Source organism: Castor canadensis, chromosome 4, assembly GCF_047511655.1.
Source record: "Castor canadensis chromosome 4, mCasCan1.hap1v2, whole genome shotgun sequence".
Classification (NCBI taxonomy): Eukaryota; Metazoa; Chordata; class Mammalia; order Rodentia; family Castoridae; genus Castor; species Castor canadensis.
In genome coordinates this window covers 162,494,698-162,522,487 of record NC_133389.1, presented here as the reverse complement: position 1 = coordinate 162,522,487, position 27,790 = coordinate 162,494,698, and the positions used below count along the sequence as shown (strand labels likewise).

The following is a 27,790-nucleotide window of genomic DNA, read 5'->3' as shown; positions in this document are numbered from 1 at the left end:
AGACTAAAGATAAGTGTTGTCAAGAAAGTGAAGGAAAGGGAACATTTTCACACTGCCAGTGGAAATATAAATCAGCACATCCATTATGGAAAACAGTATGGAGATTCCTTAAAATCCTTAAAATTAAAAATAGGGCTACTGTGTCATCTAGCAGTCCCACTACTGGGCCTATATTCAAAGCAGATGAAATTGGCATGCTGAAGAGAGAGCTGCACTCCCATGGTTTCTGCGACACAATTCACAATATCCAAGAAACAAAAAGACCCTAAGTGTCTCCCAACTGATGAATGGATAAAGAAAATGGGGTACATATGCACAATTGAATACTCTATAGCCAAAAAAATTCTTGTCACTTGAGACCACATAGATGTTTCTGGAGACCATGATGGAAGGTGAAATAAATTAGGCAAAAAGACAAGTATCTTGTGATACTTGTGGAGTTTGAAAGAGTTGTTTGATTCCTCTGGAGTGGGGACATCAAATGCTTTCATGTTGTGAGTTTTCTATCTAACCCCGTACCTCCCATATATGTTCTCCCCTTGTCATGTAACCCAAGTCCTACAACATTGCTATATTTGCCCTTGATCTAAAGACCACATATGAGGGAGAACATATGATTTTTGGTCTTCTGAGTCTGGCTAACCTCGCTCAGAGTGATGTTTTCCAGTTCCATCCATTTACTTGCAAATGATAAGATTTCATTTTTCTTCCTGGCTGAGTAGAATTCCATTGTGTATAACTACCACATTTTCTTGATCCATTCGTCAGTTGTGGGGCAGCTTGGTTGTATCCATAACTTGGCTATTGTGAATAGCACTGCAATAAACATGGGTGTGCAGGTGCCTTTGGAGTAACCTGTGTTGCATTCCACAGAGGTCAACACAAGAAGGGGACCAGGAATCGGTGTAAAGATCAATTAGAGATGAATCAACCTGGGTTGTAACACATTTGTACATGAAAGCAATGCTAAGAATCTCTCTGTATAGCTGTCCTTATCTCAACTAGCAAAAATGCTATGCCCTTCTTATTATTGCTTATTTCTATTCTTTAACAGAACTGGAGAAAAGCTCAGAACAAGTTCTGACTGGAAGGGAGTGGGGAGGGGAGAAAAAAGTAGGGGGAGGAGAAATGACCCAAACAATGTAGGAACATGTGAATAAATGAATAATAATAATAATTAAAAAAGAGTTGGTTGAGGAAAAGTTGAAAGAGGAATGTTGTTTACCAGAGGCTGGGGAGAGTAGGGTAAGAGAGGAAAGTATAGAGCTTGATCAGTGGGTACTAAGTTCCAGTCAGATAAGAGCAAGAAGTTCTGTGTGACCACAGGAAACAATATTGTGCTGTACATTTCAAAAAGCTGGAGGAAAAAATTTGAAAATTTTCACCAGAAAGAGGAGATAAATATGCTTAACCTGCTTTTACATTGTAAAATGTGTACATGTACTAAAAGGTAATACAATGCCTCATAAATACATATAATTTTGTGATTCTATGTATGCATCAAAAATAACTTTAACTTTAAAAAATAAAAGAAAAAGTAAACCATTGATATGTCACAAAGGAAAGCACAATCAATATAAACATCTATTATTTAAAATGTTGCTATTGTCATTCAAGTTCCATAAATGACCTAAAATTAGTACATGTGGGGATTATTCAAACAGCTTCAACATTTAATAAAGTGTACAGAAAGAGCACAAATGTGACACTCCTACAATATATGTTTAATGTAAAATTAGGTGCTCGTTCCAAAAATATCAAAAATGTTGACAACTTCATTTACAATATTTTTATGGTACTAGGGACTGAACCCAGGGCTTCATGCATGCTAGGTAAGTGCTCCACCACAGAGCTACATTTCCAATGCCATTTATTATGATTTTATTTCACTTTTTATAGTCTTTACAGAGTGAAGAGTAGAAATTTTAGCTTAGTTCTTTTAAAAAGGGTTATATTCAATATTTTGAGACTATATATTTTTCTGGATTAAGCATTTGAAATTGACCTTGGAATTACAAATAAGAAGGCATTTTCCTTCCTTTATCCTTCAAATTGCTACAGTCATATCTGAATATTTTAAAATCTTGTAAATCATTTCATCTGTGAATTCAACATATGTGTATTTTGGGTTCGCTTCAGTTTTTTATTTACCTTCAATATCCAGCTGTGTTAAATTTGAGGGTTTTTAACTCTGAAAAACTCAAAATGATAGAAAACCCCATTCCCATTCTGTAATGGCTATCTAAGGAGAGAAGCAGCTTTGCTGACTGCCATATTGTAGTTCAATAAAAGGAAGGCGTTCATGGGCAAGTCTGTCCCACAGAACACAGTTTGAGATGAAACAAGGGTAAGACTAGCAGTAATTGTATGTTCTGACAGAAGAATGTATGCTGAATATAACAGGTTCTAATTCAAAATCACAGGAATAGTGAAGACAAAATTTACAGGTAATAAAAGGAGAACTGGGTTGAACTAAGTTATTCAAAAGTTGAAACAGCCTGAGAACCTCCTGTTGAGTCCGGTTAAACTCTGGGCTCCAAAACTGAACTCTGTGTGAATCTCTCAGAGCTTTGTGTGACCTGCAAGAGCTAAAGCAGCTTGAAGCAGAAGAAATAACTGCCTGGGTTTGAGTTTCATCTTTGCATACTTCCATTAATGAATAGAGGAACTGAGGTGGCTGGAGGAGGTCACATGCCATAGTAATCAAGATGAAAATATCAGGCAGAATCAGCAAGTACAGTTAGAAGACCAGAGAAGAATTATGAAGTAAGCAGCAACCAAGAAATTCATTTAAACATTTGCAAGGTCTGAGAAAGGCATTACTATTTTTAATAATGCCTGTTTCTCTAATTAGCAAGGATTTAATATATACTATGGGGGAGTCAGAAAATCTGCAAAGATATGTCAAAGAAAATAAAAGTAACCTTTAATTACATGGCTCACAAGAAATTATTCTAAACATTTTGGCAGATTTAAGAAAATTATTTCTTGCTTTCTCTATTATCCTCTCAGGTATGCTTGTGTTAATATCTTGAAGATTTTATAGAGTATATAAAGGCTGCTTCTGCTTTTCTATCTAGTCTAATGTTAGGGACATTTTCTTGTTTGGAATTACATAATATTTTGTGACACATATGTATATGTATATATAGATACATATATATATATATATGCTTATACTCTTTAATTCACTTACATTTTTGACTTATATAGTAAAGTTAAAACTTAAACTTGTGTTTTCCCCTGTAAACATTCACTAATTACCTAAGCTTGTATTTTAACTATTATAGATTTTAATATATTTTATATGCTCAGTACATTAGATATTTTGATATATAATGGGTCAGTCATTATTATTTTGTATTATTGAATGATTTTTATCATTTTCATACTTTTTTTCCCAAAAACTATTAAAATTAATTATTTTACCAAAATACAAAAAAAGTTCATGGTGATAGATTCTATATCTTATATCTGATTATAAAGGGTACATATTTAAAGTTTCACCATTAAGGCAAACACAGTAAGTTTGAGACAATTTTTTTGTTAACAGTTTCTCTATTCCTTGCTTGTAAATATGTTTGCTTTTGAATCAGCAATATATAGTAACTTGATCCATCCTTTTTGGCAAATATTAAAATGAGTGCATAATTTTGTTCATTATCCTACAATTTTATTTTTATTTAATGAACAATGATGTTTATTTTTACGTTGTAGTAAAATATGCATAGTATCAAATTTATTTTACTATTTTAAGTGTACAGTTGAATAGTGTTAAGAACATTACACATGGGATTATATCTCCAGAACACTTTTCGTTGGGTAAAACTAAAACTCTACACTCATTAAACAACTTCCCATTCCCTCTTGCCTCCAGTCAACTACCATTCTAGTATTTGTCTCTATCAATTTGACTACTGTAGGTAACTCATATAAGTAGAATCACAAAATGTTTTCTTCTTATAACTGTTTAATTTCATCTAGCAAAATATCCTCAAAAGTTCATATAAGTTGTGGCATGTGTCAAAATTTCTTATCTTATAAAAGCTGAATAATATTCCATTAAATATATGTGTGTATATATTATATATGTATATTTTTTTTGTTTATCCATTCATTGATGCTAGACACTTGGATTGCTCCTTTGTTTTAGCTTTTGTGAATAATCTGCTCAAGATATCTCTTGGAGATTATAATTTCAAATTTTAGATGTATACCAGAAGTGGAATTACTGGATGATAAGGATAATTTTATTTTGATTTTTGAAAAAAATCTATTGCTTTTCATAGTGTTGCTGGCCAGTGTCGAAAGTTCTTGCCTTTACAGGCCAAAGAATTGGCTCATGAGGCAGCAGACTGACTTGTGAGACAAGGTCAGCACACCAAGTAGGATTTATTAGAGAGAAAGGAAAAGCTACCCCTAAAGACAGACAGGGAGCCTGGAAAAGTGGTAGCTCTCTGTCATTTACAAAGGATGGTTTTTTATTTGGTCCTTTTTGTTGGGGAGGGGAGTCAGGAGTCAGGGGTGGAGTGGTCTTTTAACATATCTCTGCAAGAACATATTCACAGTCCTGTGAAAGTCTCCTGTTTATCACCCATGTGGCATTTTTGAGGCATCCCCAGGGAGTCATGACTTGTGAAACCTTATGTCCCTTTACAAGATGTAGGGCTCACAATGCTCTCATGGGGATCTGGGCACTGGCTCATTTTTGTTTTCTGATTCCCCAGATCCAACAATAGCAATTGCTCCATTTTACATTCTAACCAAGTATACTGAGGGCTTCAATTTCTCATGTTTTACATTTTCTTTAACTTTTTGAATATTCTACTTTAAAAATAAATTTGGGGAGGAAAAACAATTCTGTCATGCATGATGACATGAGGAGCTCTGCATGCTCTCCCAAACAAACCAATCATAAATCACGAAAACCAACCATTTAAAATTTCTGGAAATTGTCCAAGTGGAATATTCCAAATGAAGAAACAGTTACGTAGAACCTATATTCAATTTCAGTAAGAACAGTGAGAAACTATGGCTACAACTTATTCCCAGAGCTCTTAGGCTCAGTATCATAAAAATTCACTTTGTACAGGTATACCAAAAAGATGGGACTCCATCTCTTCTAAGATCCCAGAATAGAGCTATGTTTTCTTCCTAGGATAAGGAGGTCACCTACTAGCATTTTCTCTCTTCTTTGCCTCCATGTTGCAGGAACTTTATTACGGGCAAGCAATGGTGAGAGTTGGTCTCGGGCTTTCTTTTTCCAACCAGCCCTTATTATACCTCAGAAGCTACACTCTAGTAGTCTAAATGCAATAGTCATATTTCTGGGTCCCCAAAAGTATTAGATGAGCATCCTTATTAAAGGGAGACAGCACATGAGGACTAAGGGCTGCCATCCTAACCCAGCACCCCACTCACAGTACAGGTATGTTACTATAAGAGAAGATACAACTGTTCTCTGGAGCACAGCCAGCCATTCTTTGCAGGGAGACAGGCAGCTTATAAAAACAGAAAGTTTTGTGGTCCTCTCTAAAGAGACTGACTTTATTTAGAACAAAGCATGTAGATGTTCAAGCATAATGGTGATATAGACAATAATAAAGATTTTAATGGTAAGCAATTAAGAGAAGTCTTGTAGCTAAAATAGAATAACAAACAAAAGATTTAACATAGAGAACCAGAGAAAGAGAACACCTAGGGTCAGAACAATCCTCAAGGACTGGCCTCAAAGATGACATTGGCAAAGATTACTGAGATATTAACAAGGTCAAACTGTAGATCAATTCATACTCTGAGAAGTTTTCTAAAATAATAGAGCAGTCCACCACCAATTAGTGGAGACAAATAGCTGGGTATGATACCAAGGGAAAAACACCAACCAAAAAATGATTAGGGAAATATGCAGTAAAATTAAACAAGTTTGAACCCATTGTCATTTGTGGATGAGGGGTAAGCACACACGTGCCTAAGGTTGCATCCACTACTGAGTGACTTCAGAGGCTGCACATTGTGCAGAAAACTGACCACACTAATCAGTCAAGTCACAAACAAATAACTCAACAATAAGCCTAAGTTGGGAGGAAGGGAATCAGTAGTCAATGTTGCACAATATCATCTACAATGCCCAATTTGCAGCAAAAACCTACAATACTTGCTGACATACAGGGCAGTGTAACTCATACACAAGAAGACAAATGGGTCACAGAAACTACCTTTGATAAGACCCAAATATTGTACTCATCAGCCAGAGACTTCAAAGGAGCTATTTTAAATAGCCTAATAAAAATAAATGCCATACTTAGTTTAAGGACGGTCTGATGAAAAGATCCTAATAAATAGAATATGTTTATTGAAAGAGCAAGACATCGTCCCGCTGGGCTGCTGCCTGCTGCCCCATCAGGCTGCTGACAGCCCACTGGCCCGCCCATGAGCCCGCTGGCCACCAGCTCAAAACATGCTTGGGAGACATTCAGCAGACCACACAGAATACTTTCCTGCTGGAGCCACACTGGACAAAAAAAATAAAAACCAAAAGGAAGAAACAAAACTCCAAAACCCTGAATCCCCAACCCTTAAAAAGCTTCTCCATGCCACATTACACAGAGAAAACAGGAGGGCTCCAGCACTGCCAGACTCCAGCTCCAAATCTGCCTAGGAGACAGAGACAAACAAGACTGGATGCTAAAGGAGTAACACCAGAACTACTAAGAATGAAATTCTACTGTTCCTGAACCAGGAATTTTTTTTTCTTTAAGTGCTTGTTTGTCTTGTTTGCTGTTTGATTGTCTACCATCTCTCCCTGTTGATTTCTTTGGTTCTCCATTTTAGCTCCTTCCTTTTTCTTTTTCTTTTTTCTCTTTCTTTCTTAGTTCTGTTGTTAGTTTGTAAGTTAGCTAATACTAAATTACACACAGACCAGGGACAGAAACAGTACCAAGTGGAACGATGGGAAGATGAAAAAGGGATGGAAACCATTCTCCCCCAAAAAATAAATTAGTACAGGATTCAGAGGGAAATGAAGAAAAAGGATACCCAGATACAGAATCCAACTAAACAAAGACAAACTATACCAAGGATCCCAACAAAGCCCACAAGAACAACCTAAAAGAAGAAATCCTGCAAGTAATCAATGAGAATTTCATAGAGATGTTACTAGACATGGTCAATAAAAACATAAAGGAGGAACTCAAGGAATTCCAAGACAACAAAAATAAAGAATATGAGAAAACACAAAAACAAATAAATGAAATCATAGGAGCCCTAAATAAGCACCAAACTGAAACTGAGAACACCATAATAGAAAGATAAATGAATTAAGGACAAAAATTGACAACATTAAAGAGGAAGTGACCCATGATATGGAAAACCTCAGGAAAAAAAAAAAATGAAACAGAAATACAAAACAAAATGGAAGGCCACTCTAGCAGACTAGAACAAGCAGAAGACAGAACCTCAGAACTTAGAACTTGAAGATGAAATGGAAATTAAAGGTAAAACAGAAGAACTACTAGTCAGACAACTCAAGACCTGTGCAAGGAATATGCAAGAACTCACAGACTCCATCAAAAGACCAAACCTGAGAATTATGGGCATTGAAGAAGGAGAAGAGGTGTAAAAAAAGGAATTCATAATACACTCAACAAAATAATAACAGAAAACTTCCCAAACATAGAGAAATCTATGCCCATTCAGGTACAGGAAGCCTCCAGGACACCAAACAGACTTGATCAAAATAGAACTACCTCATGACATATTATCATTAAAACAACAAGCACAGAGAACAGAGAAAGAATATTGAAGGCTGTAAGAGAGAAAAAATGAATAACATACAAAGGTAAACCCATCAAAATCACAGCAGATTTCTCAATGGAAACCTTAAAAGCAAGAAGAGCATGCAGTGAGAGGTCTCCCAGGAACTAAATGAAAATAACTTCAACCCTAGGATACTCTACCCAGCAAAACTACCATTCAAAATACATGGAGCAATAAAAGGCTTCCATGATAAGCAGTAACTAAAACAACATATGACCACCAAGCCACCACTACAGAAGATTCTTCAAGGAATTCTGCATACAGAAAGTGAAGCAAATGAAAAACTGAATGGGCAGGCAGTACCAAACCAAAGGAGAAGAAAATTCAAGAAAATAGAGAGTAACAGTGATTCAGCTGCATAATATCAAACCCTTCAACAACAAAGACAGCTAAATGATAGAACTCCCCACATATTTATCAATTATAACACTGACTGTTAACAGACTTAATTCCCCCATTAAACACCATTTAGCAAACTGGATTAAAAAGGAAGATCCAACAATAAGTTACCTACAGGAGACCCATCTCATTGACAGAAACAAGCACTGGCTGAGGGTGAAAGGCTGGAAGAAGATTTACCAAGCCAATGTCCCCTAGAAAAAGGCAGAGGTAGCAATACTTATCTCAGACAAAGTAGACTTCAAACTTACATTGATCAAATTAGATAAAGAAGGACACTCCATACTAATAAAAGGGGAAATACACCAAAAGGAAATAACAATTATCAACCTGTATGCACCCAATGTCAAAGCACCCAATTTCTTCAAACATACTCTGAAGGACCTAAAAACATATACAGATTCCAACACAGTGGTAGTGGGGGACTTTAATAGCCCCCCCCCATCACCAATAGATAGGTAATTCAAACAAAAAATCAATAAAGAAATTCCAGAACTAAATCACACCATAGATCAAATGGACCTAGCTGATGTCTACAGAATACTTCATCCAACTTCTGCACAATATACATTCTTCTCAGCAACTCACAGAACCTTCTCCAAAATTGATCATATGTTAGGGCACAAAAGCAAGCCTCAGCAAATATAAAAAAAAATTATCCCATGCATTATATCTGATCACAATGCATTAAAACTTAAATCAACAATAAAAACAACAGTAAAAAACATGCAAACAATTGGAAGCTGAACAACACATTGCTCAATGATCAATGGGTCATTGATGAAATAAAAGAGGTATTAAAAGGTTCCTGGAAGTTAATGAAAATGAAAACAAGACCTACTGGAACCTATGGGACACAGCAAAGGTAGTCCTGAGAGAAAAGTTTATAGTCATGAATGCATACATTAAAACGACTGAAAGATCCCAAATCAATGACCTAATAATACATCTCAAACTCCCAGAAAAACAAGAACAAAGCAAATCCCAAAACAAGCAGAAGGAAAGAAATAAAAAAATAAGTGCTGAAATTAATGAAATAGAAGCAACAACAATAAAAAAAAATACAAAGAATTGAGGAAACAAAAAGCTGGTTCTTTGAAAAAATAAATAAGATTGACAGACCCCTGGCAAATCTGACTAAATTAGAAGCAAAGACAAACACTACTTGATCATCTCAATAGATGCAGAAAAAGCCTTTGACAAGATTCAACACCACTCCATGATAAAAGAGCTAAGAAAACTAGGAATAGAAGGAAAGTAACTCAACATTACAAAGGCTATATATGACAAACTACAGCCAAAATCATATCTAATGGAGAAAATTGAAACTATTTCTCCTAAAATCAGTAACAAGACAAGGGTGCCCATTATCCCCACTCCTATTTAACATAGTCCTGGAATTCCTAGCCAGAGCAATAAGGCAAGAAGAAGAAATAAAAGGAACACAACTAAGTAAGAAACTGTCAAACTATCCCTATTTGCAGATGATATGATCCTTTACCTTGAAGACCCAAAAAACTGTACCCAAAAACTCCTAGACACCAGGGACCAGCTATAGTAAGGTAACAGGATATAAAATCAACTTATAAAAATCATTAGCTCTATACACCAACTATGAACAAACTGAGAAGGAATATATGGAAACAATTCCATTTACAATAGCCTCAAAAAAATCAAATACCTAGGAGTAAACTTAACAAAGGATATGAATGACCTCTACAAGGAGAACTACAAACCCCTGAAAAAAGGGATCGAGGAAGACTACAGAAGATGGAAAGATCTCCCATGTTCATGGATTGGTAGAATCAACATAGTAAAAATGGCTATACTACCAAAAGCAATCTACATGTTTAATGCAATTACTATCAAAATCCCAATAACTTTCATCACAGAGATTGAAAAATCTATCTTAAAGTTCATTTGGAAACACAAGAGACTGCAAATAGCCAAGGCAATATTCAGCAAAAAGAGCAACACTGGAGGTATAACAACACCCAAATTCAAACTAATTACAAAGCAATAGCAATAAAACAGCATGGTACTGGCATAAAAACATACATGAAGACCAGTGGAACAGAGTAAAAGACCCAGATATGAATCCACACAACTATACCCACCTTATTTTTGACAAAGGTGCCAAAAATATACAATGGAGAAAACACAGCCTCTTCAACAAATATTGCTAGGAAAGTGGTTATCCATCTGAAAAAACTGAAACTAGATCCGTGCTTATCACCCTGTACTAGTATCAACTCAAAATGGATCAAGGACCTTAATATCAGACCCAAAACTCTGAAGTTAGTATAAGAAGGAGCAAGAAACACTCTGGAAGTAACAGGTATAGGTAACTAAGAGAAAAGATGGACAAATGGGACTTCATAAAATTAAAAAGCTTCTGCACAACAAAAGAAATGTTCTCTAAACTGAAGAGACCACCCACAGAGTGGGAGAAAATATTTGCCAGCTACACATCAGACAAAGGACTGATAACCAGAATATACAGGGAACTTAAGAAACTAAACTCTCCTAAAATCAATGAACCAGTAAAGAAATAGGCAATTGAACTAAACAGAACTTTCTCAAAAGAAGAAATTCAAATGGCCAAAACACACATGAAAAAATGCTTACCATCTTTAGCCATAAAGGAAATGCACATCAAAACCACACTAAGATTCCACCTCACCCCTGTTAGAATAACCATCATTAGCAGCACCACTAACAACAGGTGTTGGTGAGGATGTCGGGGGAAAAAGGAGCCCTCGTACACTCCTGGTGGGAATGCAAGCTAGTGCAACCACTCTGGAAAAAAATTTGGAGGCTTTGTAAAAATCTAAACATAGATCTGCCATATGATCCAGCAATCCCACTCCTGGGGATATATCTAGAGGACTGCAACACAGGTTACTTCAGAGGCACCTGCACACCCATGTTTATTGCAGCATTATTCACAATAGCTATGTTATGGAAACAGCCAAGATGCCCCACTACTGACAAATGGATCAAAAAAATGTGGTATTTATACATAATGGAATTCTACTCAGCCATGAACAAGAATGAAATCTTATCATTTGCAAGTAAATGGATGGAACTGGAGAACATCATTCTGAGAGAGGTTAGGTAGGCTCAGAAGACCATAATTCATATGTTCTCCCTCATATGAGGACTTTAGATACAGCAATGTTGTAGGACTTGGGTCACATGACAAGGGGAGAGCACATATGGGAGGTATGGGGGTAGGTAGAATCCCAAAATGTGAAAGCATTTGATGTCCCCACTCCGGAGGAACTAATACAGAAACCTTAAAGTAGCAGAGGTCAACATGTGAAGGTGATCAGGAACCAGTGTAAAGATCAGTTAGAGATGAATCAACCTGGGTTGTAATACATTTGTAAACGGAAGCAATGCTAGGAATCTCTATGTATAGCTATCCTTAACTCAACTAGCATAAACACTTTGTCTTTCTTATTATGCTTATGTCTTCTCTTCAACAAAATTAGACATAAGGGCTGAACAGGTTCTGTCTGGAAGTGAGCGGGAATAGGGGGGAAAGAGTGGGGTTAGGGTTAGGGAGGAGAAATGATCCAAACAATGTATGTGCATTTGAATAAATGAATAATAAAAAAATGTAACAATAGGCACAGTCCCAGACATTATGCATGTTATGTGAAAGAGACCAAATACAAAAATTTATATAATGTGTGGTCACATTTAGATAAAATTCTAGAACAGGAAAGACTATACAATGAAGAAAATGTGAAACAATATTGTTATAAGGCTGAGGAATTGGTCTGGGGGATAGAAAATTTTGTGTATTGGTAGGACAAATGTGGACTATGTAAGTTGTATGTATTTCTCATCACTTGTTAAATTGTACCCTTCAGATTTGTGTTTCACCGTATTTAAATTTTAACTTTGAAAAAGAACTGTAAACAAAAAAAAAAAAAGAAAGAAAGAGCAAGACATAGTAAAAAAGAACTAAATGGAAATTTTGGAGTTAAAAAATACAATAATTGAGATAAAAAATATTAACAGTGGTTTTGAACTGATAGAAGAAAGAATCAACAAACTTGAAGATAAATTTATAAAGCATGCAATTTGAAGAAAATAGAAGTAAGGAGAAAAAAAGGGTCCTTGGAAAAATATGACATACTGCACCACCATCAACAAACATGTACTGGAAGTATTCAGAAGGAAGAGGACACAGAAAAATATCAAATAAAACATCTCAAATTTAACTTAAGTTATTAATGTATACTTTCAATATGCTAAAAGAATTCAAAGTAAGAATTAAAAGAAACAGACTCATAATGAACAAGGGAACACAAACAAAAAACTAATAGCTGACTTGTAATCTGAAAAATGGAGTTAAGGTGGTAACTCATGACATAGTTAATATGTTACAGGATGGATGGTCTAAAGACACCCTGGATCAGAAGATTTCAGATACTTGCTTCTCAGGAGAGAAGAATTCAAGCAGGACGTGAAAATGTAGGGAAAGAGATAGCAAAGTTTATGAAGGCGAGGGAAAGGCACCGCAAAAGGAAGAGCAGTGGTCTCTGGTCAGGGGAATAGAAACTCCAACCTCTGTTTTAACAGGCCTTTGTAAATTGAAAGGGTAAGGTGGAAAAAATTTGGGTGGTCTTTGCAGGATGGGCTGGGGTCAATTGACAAGTTTGATTGACAAGGTTTGTCATACAACATGGGGCACTCTGCACACACACTTATACTAACTCTTAGGCATTTTAATTGCGTGTATGAGGTGTCATCAATATTCATGTTGTAAGCAGAGGGCTTTAACCTGAGAGGTTATTGAGGGTGGAATTCGCCCAAGGCTTCCTGTCTTTTTTGGAAACTTAGAACTGCAGAAGATTTACAATTGAAGAGTTTCACACCTGCTAAGGTTTTATAATTGAAAAGAAATTTGCAACTGCAAAGGACAACGCGTTGACAAAAGTCTCACGGCACCTGGAGGTCCCACAGTGCCTTTCTCTAATTACTAATCTGCGTCAAGTGTGCTGACAGAAAAGTAAACACCTGTGCATCAAGAATCTTACATCCAGCAAAACTTTTTCTAAGATGTGGGTGAAACTATAATACTTTCAGGACAAACTTTCAAAAAAATACTGAAGAGTGTTCTTCAAGCTGAAAGCTAGTGTGACATCAGGTAGATTTATGAATAGACAACAACAAAATATCGTTAAGGGCAATTACAAAAGATAATATACTGTCATATTTATTCTCCTTCTGTTACCTGACTTAGGAAGGCATTACCTAAACAGCATGTATGCACAGTATGTATATACCACCAGTTCCCATCATTTGCAGTGGTTATGTTCTGTAAAGTTACCACCAACATTGAATTAGCGGATGTTGAACCACTGTTTTTTTCTAGTGAAAAAACAGGGTTAGTTTCCTGTGAGCCTCTGGTCACATTTCATCAACCAATCAATACAAAATTCTGTGTATAGTTCTATTTGAAAACATAGTATTTATCAATTACAAATAATCATGTACAATATTTCTTTAAAATAAAATACTAGTAAAGAAGGACTTAACACTTTCCTGACCATGGGTAATGGACCGTAAATTTCTTTAGATTTCAGCCTCAAAGCAATGCTGTCTACTTATTTTATTTGTTATTATTTTATGAACACATAAATTTAGTCACTTTCTATCCATAGCTACATCACTCTTATAGATCTTACTTCAGGACATTGTCAAGAACCCTCATATGCAGTTTAGAGAATTGCCTCTTCAATTTTCTGGATATATTTATTGTTGATATATTAATATTGAACTCAAAGCCAACAGCACAATAACTCCACATCTGATTGAAATTTAATGATGTGGTTTAAGTGTGGTTTGTATCATAAGGGTTATATACTAGAATTTTGTTCCCAGAGTGGCAGTGCTGAGAGGTGTTGTAAAACCTTTAAGAGGTGGGGTCTAATTGGAGGTGATTAGGTCCTTAGTGGTGCTTGCCTCAGGAGGGATAATGTTAGTCATGAGGAGTGAATTAATTCCCCTGAGAGTGAGTTGTTATAAAAGAATGAAACTGCCCCTCCTTACTCTCTGGTTTCTGTCTTTCCATGTGATCCCACTCTGTCACGTGCACTCCTGCCATTAAGCCATCTACCATGATGTAATGGTAGTCAAGGGAGTCCTCATCAGAGGCTGAACTAATGGGGCTCCCCAGTCTTGCACTTTTAGTTTCCAAAACTGTGAGTTAAATGAATTTTGCTTTATAAATACACAGCCTCAGCTATTTTGTTAGACAATAGAAAACACACTGATACACTTGCCTGTCACGCTACTTTTTTCTATAAGGTACAGCACAGCTGTCTTTGTGCTTAGGAACACCAAATAATACTTAAACCCTCAACTTGGGAGTCATTTCAACCAGCAATTAAACAGCAACAAAAACATAAGAATTCAGAAAATATAGCACTAAGTATACTGGAAGATGGGTTTTATTTATAGTATAAGAGCTAAAATAAGAAAGCAGAGCATTACATTGTTCTATCTTAGCTGTGAATGTTGGACAACTCAAGCCTTTTCCTGTTTTATCAATCTATATGGATAACTGTGTAAGCACCCCAAGTATGGACTAGGGGGTTACAAAAAAATTTTAATGAACAGATGAATTTGCAGTAAGGATCACCTGTGACCATGATCAGGTTTAGTGTCCCAAGGCCTCTATACAAGGTTGTCTTCATGTCTGCACATGGTCTTTCCTCTTATTATAAAGACATTAATGCTTATAGTAACTGAGGGCTCTACAATCATTTAACTTTAATTACCTCATTTAAGTTCCTATTTCCAAGTAGGTTACATAGGGGTTAGGACTTTAACATACAGATTTGGGGTAACCTATTTCAATTCATAGCAATTACTAATTTCAAAACGTCCTAAAAGCTGAGCATAGTGGCTCAATTCTCTAATCCCAGCTACTCAGGAAGCAGAGATCAGATTCATACCCAGCCTTGGCAAAAAGTTCACAAGACCCAATCTCAACCAATGGCTGTGTGTGTTGACTGCATGCCTTTCATCCCAGCTATGCAGGGAGTTTGTTCCTGTCTTTTCTGAACTGCAGGATTGCAATCCAGGGCAGCCTGGGCATAGCAAGACCCTATCCCAAAAGTAACCCATGCAAAAAAAAAAAAAAGAAAAAAACACTAGAAATATGGCTCAACTGGTAAGCTCCTGACTACCAACTGTGAGGGCCTGAATTCAACCCTCAGTACCACCAAAATTAAAATAAACAAACAAAACTTTCTACAAAGACCAGGGCCAGAAGGATTCACTGGTGAGAGTTCTGCTGAAATTTCAAAGAATTAATTTCATTTATTCAGAAACTTTCAAAACAAAAGTATAAAAGGGAAGTCTTCCTAATGAATTCTATGCTGTCAGTACTAAACTTATAAGAAAACTAAAGAAAGACATCACAAGAAAACTACAGGTTAATATCCCTTAAGAATATTGATTTAAAAATTCTCAACAAAATACCCATAAAATACCAGTAAACTAAATTCAGCAGCATATAAAATGGATTATACAAATTTGAAAATTGAAATTTTCCCAAGAAATGCTAGAACGGTTTAAGAATGGTAAAAAGTTAATATGACTTAAAAGGAATAAAAACAGAAAGAGGGTAATAACACCCAATCACATCGGTGGACACTTTAAAAGCATGTGCCAAAATCTAATGCCCTTTCATGAAATTAAAAAAAGAAAGAAAGAAAAACCTTAAAAAGTTAGTGTTAGAAGGGAGCTTTCTCAATTTGATAAAAAGAATCTATGTAAAAACCACAGCTAGAGCCGGGCACTGGTGGCTCACATCTATAATCCTAGCGAGTCAGGAAGCAGCAATCAGGAGGATTGCAGTTCCAAGTCAGCCAGGGCAAATAGTTTGTGAGACCTTATCTTGAAATAAAAGGTAACAAAAAAAGGGTGGTGGAGTGGCTCAAGGCATAGACCCTGAGTTCAGTACCACAAAAAAAAAAAAAAAAATTAGCATCATATTTCACGGTGAAAGATGAAAACTTTCAAAGATGAAAAGCAAGGCAATTATGACTTATCTAATCATGTCTGTTCAATATTTTGTACTATAGTTCTAGCCATGAAAAGGTCAATAAGAATAAATAAAAGACATCTACATTTAAAAAGAATTAATATTCTCTATTTACAAATTACATGATCTTCTATGTGAAAAATTCAAAAGAATATACAGAAAACTATCAAAACCAATAAATGAGTTCAGTAAGGCCGTGGGATATAAGAACAATATGCAAAATCAGTTGGAGAGAAGATTCTGGGAAAGTGGCAGAGTAGAAAGCACCATGAGTCTATCTTCCCAGAAAACAACTGGCAAGTGGACAATAAACACATGAAAATGCTTAACCTCACTATCCATGAGGGAAATGCAAATTAAAGCCACAATGTGATATAGGTTCACATCTAAAAAGAGAGCCATAATAATAATAGTACGTTTTTAAAACCAGGTAAGAACAGTGTTAATAAGGATGTAGAGAAATGGGAATTCCTCATACATTGCTGCTGGGAATAAATATGAAGCTTGGAAAGTAGTTTGGCAGTTCTCAATGTTAAACATAAGGCTACTTTGTGACCCAGTGTCTACTCCTAGTTATATAATAATAATAATGTAAACATATATGCTTGCAAAAACTTGTAAGTAGATGATTCAAAGCCTTATAGTCCATACGAGTCAAAATACAGAAATGCCTCAAATACTATCAGGGATGCATGGGTAAATAACTGTTCTATATCCACATGATATAATATTGCTTGGCAATAAAAGGAGAAAGTATCGATAGATTCATGCTACAACATGGATGAACTTTGTAAACATTGTGCTAAGTGAAAGAAAACAGTCACCAAAGGCCACAGGTTGTGTGATTCTATTTGTATAAAATGTCCTTGATAGGCAAACCATAGAAACAGAAACGAGGTCAATGGTTTTGATTTGCTGAGGGGGGATGGACAGCAACACCTTAGGAATATGGTGTATGGATTTGGAGTTTCTTTTTGATGCAAGAAAATGTTCTAAGAAGCTCGCTTCAGCACATACACTAAAGTTGGAACACAGAGATTAGCACGGCCCTTGAACAATGATGATATGTAAATTACTGAAGTGTTCCATATTGCTAAGCCAGACTGAGAAACCCAAATACTGCATTTCTCTCTTATATGCAGATTCTAGATCTAAAAGGAAAATAATGACATGAGCAAAGATTGGGAGGACGATTTGGGGGTGGGAACCAGTGGGAGGGGCTTGGCAAAAGGAGAGGGTGAAGAGGGGTGAATATAATCACAAAGTATTTTATATTCATGCATGAAAATAGAAAACAAAACCAATTAAAATTGTTTTAAAAAGTAGGATAAGAAAGAGTAACAGGGGAGAATTTGATCAACTTACATTATAAGCATGTATGGAAATATCACAATGAAACCCCTTTATACACAATTGATATATAGTAAAAACAATAAGAGAAAATGTTCTAAGATTGGATTGTGGTAATAGTTGGACAATTCTGCAAATATACTAAAAATATCAAATTGCAAATTTTAAAAGACTAAATTTTATGGTGTGTGTATATTTATATCTCTCTATATCCATAGCATAAGATTGGGTTCCTGACAGCACCCATCCACTTGTTCTATTTTATTTTCTTTATACACATACTTTTTGTGATACTGGGGCTTGAACACAGGGACTTACACTTGTTAAGCAGGCACTGTACCACCTGAGCCATTTTGGCAGCTATGGATTGCCTTTTGTGACCATTTCATACAAATAGACTCACACAATATGTGGCTTTTGGTGACTGGTTTCTTTTATTTAGCATAATATTTACAAAGTTCATGTTGTAGCATGAATCTATTAATACTTTTCTCTTTTATTGCTAAGTAATAACATATGGATACAGTACATTTGTTTATCCATTCATCATTATTCATTTTATTTGGTGGGACTGGGGTTAGAACTTAGGACTTTGCACTTGCAAAGCATGTGCTCTACCACTTGAGCCACCCCTCCAGTCAATCATTATTCATTTTGTAACCTGACAATCTAAGGTCAGTATGTCTGGTTGTAAAATACTTGGAATTTTATCAGCATGTATCTGATAATTTTTACAGAAATTTTTTATTTTGGAATGCTCATGATTGCTTTTTCATTTCTTGAAATTTCAAATTCCACCAGGATATGTATGCACATGTATGCTTGTGTGTCTGTGCATATATTAGATTTTTTTACCTTAATTTTGCTAAATTTTCTGGGATGAATTTATGTTCAAATAACTATATATTTTTTAGCTCTGAGAATTTATTTTTAACATTTTTATATCATTTCTTTGACATACTTTTTCTCCTGTATGAATTTCTCTTTCTTCTATATTACTCTCATCATATTCATTTTTTTAAATTTTCCTTTGGATGTTATAAGATTTTTCTTTTTGCTTCAGCTTTCAGTATGTAGTTTCTTGTGTTCCTTAAAACTTCAATGTTAAGAAATTTGTTTATCTCAAAGTAATTTTTATTTCATATTATTTCTGCTTTATCAATTAAATACATTTTCTAAGTTTGGGGGATAAAAATAGAATTTTTATAAATTTTCATTCTTGGAAAGTATTTCACAGAAAGGTCTTCATCCTCATTTCCCTTGTGCTTTTCATATATGTAATTTTTTCTGGTCTTTTTTTTTTTCATATTTAGCAGAGAGCAGCTCTGTGTGTTCTTTGTTGTTTTCTCTGATTCTCATTAAAATTATGTTTTTACCTGTCCAACTTTTAATTTTACTCCAAAAGGGCTAAGGGAAATTTGGAATACCCAGTGATAGAAACTTGTTATTATGAAATTACACTTAATAGAGATGGGAATGAAGCTATAGTTAATACAGCCATTTGAAAGAAAACATCCACATTTATCAAAAGGCTTTATAACCATATCTATATAATTGCTTGGTAGGCTTGTAACTTTCATTATGTCCCATCTACTTGTATCTACCATGAATCATGTACCCTATATTTCTTAGCCATCCGTCCATGATTGGAGTGAGCTCTAAAATATACTGCTCTATGGTTATCAAAACAGCATTGAGGACTGATTTAAAGCAAGGTATCCCAAAGCCTGACTTAGTTCTTGTTCTGATATTTTGACTTTGTGAATGGTAGTTTCCATGATGACTTCTCTCTATATTCTCTTCAGGTGAATGTCATCTCATGTGTAGCAATTCATGAACTGCATAGGTAATATTTTCACCATATACATGTGATTTTTCCAGTGCTAATCTAATTTTAACCATTTATTTATATGTTTTTATTTTATAGAAAATTTGGAGAGCACAGAGTTCTATGAGTGGCTTACAACTATATGAGTGTATATGGGTTTTTTTTTAACTGTTTGATACTGAATTTACTGGTTTCTTTTTTTTTTTTTTTTTGATCGAACTAGAGTTTGAACTTAGGGCTTCATGCTTGCAAAGCAGGAACTCTATCGCTTGAACCACACCTCCCGTCCATTTTGGTCTGGCTATTTTGGAGATGGGGGCTGGCCTTGAAACCATAATCCTCCCAATCTAAACCTCCCAAGTAGCTAGTAGTATAAGCATAAGCCACTGGAGACTGGCTTTTGGTTTCTTTTGCTTCCTAGTGTTCAGCTGACTTTGCATTTGTTATAGGAATGTTCTGAAATAATATATATTCTTTGGTGTTCTATTCTTTTTGTTATACCCCCACCAGCACAACAATAACAATAATTTTAAAAAGCCTTGTTGGAATCAAACAATTAATAAATAGATAAAATAAGAAAAATATATGCCAGAAAAAATGTATGCATGTATTTTTGAGAAAAGGTCTTTCTATTGTAGCATAGGCTAGACCGAAACTTGCTATGCATCCCTGGTTGTCCTTGAACTCTCAGTCCTCCTGCCTCACCCTCCTGAATTCTGAGATTACAGGTGTATATGATCATGTCTGGTTTATAACTGTCTTTTATTATCAGATATATCTTTGGACATTTCTTGGGAATATCTATTTTCCTTATTTATGACCTTTTGAAACATTTTGTATCCTTTTCTATTTTCCATATTTATCCTCCAAATCACTATTTAATTTGTTATCATTAATGTTTTTAATTTGCTTTCAATATTTTTGTATTCTTCTTTCAGATAGGTTTCCTTGAACAGGAATATTCGAAAGCTCATTCAAAACAATTTTTTAAAGAGAATTCTTGTACCTCCAGTTGCTAATTCTTTGAGTCATCTTTGCATAATTGGCCGTAGGTTATACTATGATGAAAACAACCCGATGAGATTCATCCTTACCTCCATTATATGGACACTGTTGAGAACATCTTTTGTTGTACCTGCCTATGTTCTCTGATAAGCTATAACCATTAAGTCAAAAAGTAGAGAAATCATGACATACTCTATTGTGTTATCTTGATTTTCAATGTTTTTCTACCTTAAAGAGATATGTTACTATTGTGACCTTGAATTTATATACACTCTATAATGTCTGCTATATTTAGATGAATTTAAAGATTCAGTTCATGATAATACATGTTTCTATTTGAATGCCTATTTTACATAATCATAGTAGCCAAAATTTAAACTCCATAGGTTTTTGTAAATGTAAAACAAAGTACATTTAATACTTTCTAAAATCTTTCTCAATTTTCTTGCCTATATAGAGTTTATAAGCCATATTTAAATTATTAAATCTTGAATTTCAAATAGGAGAATTTGACCTCTATTGACTTGCATTTTTGAATATGGGGATGGTATTTAAAAATTCTTGGTTATCAAAGTAAAAGTGCTTCAGATGATAAACATTAATCAACTTATACCAGATGTATTATAAAGAAAATTATGTCAGTGAAGAGAGAAGAAGCATTTATTCCTAATGCAAAAGAAATGCTGACCTGAATAATATTTTCAAGTATCTTAAGGAGGTACAAAGGCAATTAGGAAGCAACTGACATTAGTGACATGCCCTTTCTAACTGTCAAAGGGCTAAGTGGCAAGGGAAACAGACCAAAGATGAAGAAAGACTGAAACACCAGTGTCACCACTCCTACAGCACAGACACCTTGGAACAAGAAATCTACGACTACGTACAGAAAAAAAAAAAGGCATTTAAAAGTTTGATTTGGGGGGGATGAGGGGTGGGAGTTATGGGGGAGAAATGACCCAAACAATGTACACACATGTGAATAAAAAAAAATAGATTGATTTTTTTCCAAAGTCTCATTTATTTTAACTCTTAGAAGAATATAGTGAAATAAGAAGGCATTTTCAAAGATTTGTCATAGGATCTAGAATCCAAATGAGAAGCAGAGATTTGTATATAGCAGCCCCTGCCTGAAGTTTTTCTTTGGTATAATATGACCAGCTTTCCTAATTCTAAACTAGAATATATTAACAGTTCACAACAGCTTAAGATCCATGTGACACCTTTTCATGTTAAAAAAAAACCCCAAACCTCATAAATAAGAAATATGCGTCAGCTGGTGCCCTGTAACCACAGATGTCTGCAGAGAAGGAGCATTCATCTACTTCTGATGCAAAATCATATATTCTGTGTCATCTGAATAAAAGCTGTGTTTTGTTCACACATGTATGGCTTGTACTCTGTGAAGTATAGTTACACAGCAGAGATTTGCTCTAGGGGAAGAAAGGAGTCATTTTAATTAATGTTAGTTTTAGAAAATAACCTGAATCTGTTGCTTTGCATTTCCTCACCTGCATGTAGGGTCACACACATCTCTGTACATAATTTTGTGTGGATTTAATTTTGTCAGACTCAAACCTGATTTCATAGGCTCCAATATGCAATCTAAAGGGCATATGTGTGTATAATAATAATATTTGGAATTAAATATTCAATGAGAATATTCTTTCAATTCTATAGTTGAAACTTGCTTTGATGAGAAAGGCTGAGTAGTGAAATGATCTCATAGTACAAAGAAGTATTTGAAGAGTTATGATCATTTTTGACAAAATGTTTTTAATTCATTAGAGATTTCCAGTGTTTAGTAAGTAAAAATTGCATATTAAAAGGGACTGCTGTGGCTGATTGGTACCCTTGCCTCAGAAAATATAAACAAGTGTAGACATTATTTTCATCCAATATGAGCTTTCTCATACTCTATCTTATAAACAATGTTAGCCAACAATCTCAAGAAAGTTTCCAAAAAATACTCGGATTTCTTTAGCTCACATTCAATATGACTATGTAAGACAAGGTCACAGAGACCATATTCCAGAAGATAATGGATCAAAGAATGTTACATGGGATCACTGATGTAAGCTGAAGCACTAGAGGATATTTACTTTTCTTCAGAGAGAGGAGTTATGGAATAGTTTAACTATTCTCAATTTTTGGAACAGCAACAGAAATATGTATGGGAGAATGTGTAATAACCATTTGTTTTGAAAAGAGATAAAAGAATCTGTGATGCAGTGGATGAGATAATATGGCATCAGTTAACTAATAGGGCCTGGGTAGAATGTTAAAAGGAGAGAAAAGAAGTCATTGTGATGTGGGAGAGAGAGAAAAGATTCAGTGAAGTAGAGCAGAAACATGAATGCTTTGTGACATAGAACAAATTATTCATAAAAACTCAATCGAAAGAGGGTACATGTGCCTTAGGCACCAGCTAAGCAGCTGCACCAAATTGGGGAGGGAGATAAAGGGCAAAGGAGGAAAAGAATTAAAGAGAAATTAAAAATTATTTAATGTTCATAATATAATAAATTGTGTAGTACCAATGGGTTCTTCATGGAAAAATCTCAAAATTTGATGGACTTTTATACATGAACTTCTATTATTTGATTTAGGTATGTACTTATTTATTTATCTATTTATTTATTTTCACAGTATTGGGTTTGAGATCAGGCCTCAGACTTGCTAAGCAGGTGCTGAACAAATTTAGCCATGCCCTCCGCCCTTTTTGCTTTGCTTATTTTTGAGAAAGCATCTTAAATTTATGTTCCAGCAGGTCTGGATCAAGGTCCTCCTAATTATGCTTCCTGTGCAGTTGGGATCACAGGTGTGCACCACTGCACCCAGATTTTATTGGGTGAGAAGTGGTCCCGTGAGTTTTTGACCAGGCTGGGCTTGGACCTCTCTCTCCCTGATCTCTGCCTCCAGAGTAGCTAGGATTTTACACTTGAGCCACCATGTTTTATTTTTCTAGTTTTGAATTATATGTGGGGAGAGTGCATTGTGTGAGTGTATACAGGTATATATGTGCTTAGGCTTAATTCACAGTTGGCCCTAATAAGTAAAAATGAAATAGGAAATAAAAGTGTGACCATCAGAGATTGAGTCTAGACAGGAAGATTTTCTAGAAGGAGGTCGTCTTCACTTCAACTTTTGGGAGAAAAATATAAATGTATTTCTGGAAAAGAGTCTAGAGGGGAATTAATTTGTATGATAGCACGGATAAACAAAAGGGATACTAGTGAGGGACAGAAAGCAACAAAGGGGGAGAAATCAACTAGTAAAGGAATGTACATGGGACTTTACTAGTGACCAGGTAATTAGATTAAAAGGATTTTTAGATTAGGAGAAAAATAGAACTGGTAGATAAACTGGAAGCAACAATAAAACAACAATAGCTACAAAAAACAGAAACCAGGCACAGTGGCTCATGCCTGAAACCCCACCTACTCAGGAGCCAGAGATAAGGAAGATCATGGTTCAAGGCCAGCCTGGGCGAAAAGGTGGCAATGTCCAATTTCAAGCAATAACTGGGTGTGGTGGTGTGCACCTGTCATCCCAGGTACTGTGTGAAGCATAAATAGAAGGACTGCAGTCCAGGATGGCTTGAGAAAAAATGTGAGACCCTGCCAAAAAATAATTTAAAAAGTAAAAGGGCTAGGTCTGTGGCTCAAATGGTAGAGTCCCTGCCTTACAAGTGGAAGGCCCTAAGTTCAGACCTTAGTACTGCCCCCTACTAAAAAATGCTAAAGGAATCACACTACCTGATTTTAAGATTTATTGCATAGTTGTTGGTAAGAAAACAAACAATCCAATTAAAAAAGGGCCAAAACCTGAATAGATACCTCAACAAAGAAGACAGAAAGATGGCAACTAAGAATACAAGAAGATGCTCAGCATCATTGTTCCTTAGAGAAATGCCACTCAAAGGCATAAGGAGATGCCTATATATATATATATATATATATATATATAAATGACTATGATAATAAATACTGATGAGGCAAAAGACAAACAGTTTCACATGTATTGACAATAAGTATAAAAAACAACACAGTTACACTGGGAAAAAAATTCTGCCAGATTTTTTATAACATTAGATATACTACCATATGACCTAGCTTGTACTCTTAGACACATATTCTAGAGAAATGAAGACTTCATTCATAACGAAAACCTGTAACAAATGTTCACTGTAACAGCTTTGCTTGTAATATTCCACTAAATCTAACCAACATCATTTTTGGGATGAATGGATAAAAAAATTTGTGGTATATAAATGAAATGGACTATTATTCAATGAGAAAAAGAAATGAACTATTGATATTGGCAACAGGCCAATTAATCTCAGGGGTATTATACCAAATGAAAAACCAAAAAGCTAATTTCTAATGATCATATCCCCATATGATTGTATCTATAGTTAGTGTGTTGGTGTTTGTGTTATGGTTGATTATTGTGAACATGGTAATAGTTAGCAGGATACAGATGATTAGGTTTAGTATGAAGGCTATGGAGTTGTATGAGATGATGGCTATTATTCATCTTATATGGGCGATTGATGAATAGCCTATGATTTTGCATAGTTGTGTTTGGTTCAGTCCTCCTCAGCCTCCTACCATGATTGATAGTAGGGCTATTGATATAATGAGTTGGTGGTTGATTGATGGTGTTAGTTGATATAGGATGGAGATTGGGGCTAGTTTTTGTCATGTTAGTAGTAGTATCCCTGATATTAGGGTTGTTTTGAATTAATAATTAAAGTGATGGAGAAAATTTTAGTGACTGTCAAGGGCTAAGGCTAGGGTAAGAGTATATAATTAAGGAAAAACATGGAATTTCTAAATGATAATTAACCCATATATTTCTACTTATGGAGTTGGTTCTTCTAATCTACACATGAGATAAAATTTCATAGAACTGCACACACAAAATACAGCTGCATGTATTACTGGTGAAATTCAATTAGGTCTATATTGAGCTAATGTAGTATCAATATAAGTTTCCTTGTTTTGTCACTATGCAATAGTTATATAAGATGTTATCACTGGGAAATTCAGATGAAATGTACAAGGAAACTGTACCATTTTCAACTTATTGTGATTAATTATTAAACAAGTTCAAGATGAAAAGGAAATAGTAATAAGGTTCATCAAAAACTTACTGAGCAGAAAAGTACACATAGCCTAAAATTACTCCAACAATTTGTAAGAATTTCTCTAACAATCTATGTGTAAGAATTGAGATAAGAGGTCAGACCCCATTTGTCCTAGAAAGGTTGCCAAAGTTGTATTTAAGCACCTAGATCAATGGAAAAATCAACAGTTCTGTAATAGAAAATAAGACTAAATATAATATCATACTTAAATTTGTAAGATTTATTCTAATAGGAATAACAGTTAAAAAGAGAATATAGCCTTTGCAGAATTGTTACTATCCTAGTAAATTGGGTTGTTGCAGCAAGTAGACTGGATTGTTCAAACACTCTCACAGTTCTGGAGGTAAGAAATCCAAGATCAAAGTGCCTGCAGACCTAGGGTCTAGTACGAGCCCACTATATGGTTTGCAGACAGCTATCTTCTTATGGTACTTTCATATGGTGGGTAAACAGCAAAGACAGAGAAAACAAGGTCTCCTGTCTCCTTTTATAAGGGCATTAATCCCACTCATGAGGGTCCACCCTTATGACCAAGTAACCTCCCAAAGTATTCACCTCCAAATACTGTCACATTGTGGATTTAGTCTTCAACATGAATTTTGGATGGGTTACACTTAGTCTAGAGCAGTTGCCTTTATTTATTTTCCTATGTGCATGCTCTTGGGTATTCCCCTCCCACATGAACCTAATTTTGGCCACATGACTTACTTTAATCAATACAACAATCGAAGTGAAAGCTCAGATGAGTTCCTGTTCAAGGGGACTTTTGCTCTCTTGCTGCTGGACCATTTCTGCTACTGGGCAAACTGCTCATGGGTGAGATACTCACCTGCTCAGCCGAAGTTTCAAACATTTGAACAAGGTCATCCCAGATTACCTAGATACAGATAAGCCAGCCTTGAACAGAAGAACCACCTAGCCAACCACCCAGGGAGAAAGAGAAAATACATACATCATTGAAATTCTCTTCTGATTCAGCCTATTTACTCAATGAAATAAAAATTCAAGTCATCATCATTTCACAAGGGAGTGGGGATGAATTTGAGGATAGAGGGTAAAGATATGAAATACTCAGCTCATATGGCAGAAATTAAATTGACAAAAGAAAAGCAGTAGAATCCAGTTTCTGAGGTCATAAATATAAGGTGATACCAGTTGGCGTGATGCTGTGGGTTTTCCTTAGCCGTGTTCAGCCAACCAAGCATAGAGCAGGAAGAAAATTTGATTTAGCAAGAGAGGATTTTGACAGGGACAAATGTGGAGAAAAGAGGGATAAGGTAATTAACAATATGGGAGAAGGACAAATCACTGTAATGGACCTTGAAATCTGCTCAGGGTATAAAGAAAAGATTAGAAAGGCTGTAGTGAAGGGGAAAAAATGGTGACGACAATTACCAATACCATTGGAATCAAATAATTGTTGCAGGGAGTGGTATTAGAGCACATACACGGGAGAGATGAAACAGAACAGAACAGAAAACCTAAGATGAAGATTTAAAAACTGTTGAAAGTAAGGGAGGGAATAAACTGGGAGGATAATGGATTTTCTGCTTAGATATTAATGTTGCAATTGTGAAGACAGTAAGTCAAAATAAAATGGGATGACTAAGACATCAGTATTTGACGATAAAATGGAGGATCAGCTAATGGTACAGTCTCAAAACATGTGCTTATAACAAGCTATGGCTTAGGATGAACAAAGGGGGAAGGAAAAGTGGTCTAGAAGTAACAGTAAAGGGATCAAGGAGTGAATGTAAGTCATTTATTTCTATATTAATTCAACAGATATTTATCACTTTCCCAGAACATTCCAAGTTCTCTTCTGGCTACTGATAATATACTAGTGAAAAGATTCCTCTCTCTCTCTATCTATAGATAGATAGACAGATGTATATATATATATATATATTTTACATATATGTACACACACATATATACAACATATATACAAACATATATATGCACACATATGTATGGATTAATATGTGATAGATATATGAAAACTCCAAAACAAATTTTATGCATGCTTCTCAGTGGCAGTGCATATGTGTTCAATATTCATTATGAGTTGTAACTCTCTTGAGAAGGATTAAAGGGAGGGAGTTACAGGCTCCATTAGAAAAGGGAATCAATATCCTCAAGGGATAGACAATTCAAGCAACAAGATAAATTG

At 35.2% G+C, this 27,790-nt stretch overlaps 1 protein-coding gene and 1 non-coding gene across 2 annotated transcripts in view; one reads left to right on the top strand and one right to left on the bottom strand.

Annotated features, from left to right (window-relative positions):
* Positions 1–27,790, bottom strand: part of Spag16 (sperm associated antigen 16) — a 985,522-nt gene that overhangs the window by 384,508 nt on the left and 573,224 nt on the right. The gene's annotated exons all lie outside the window — the stretch shown is intronic.
* Positions 17,275–17,380, top strand: LOC141422876 (U6 spliceosomal RNA). Its single transcript, XR_012447580.1, has one exon. It is a non-coding gene; the product is annotated as a U6 spliceosomal RNA (small nuclear RNA).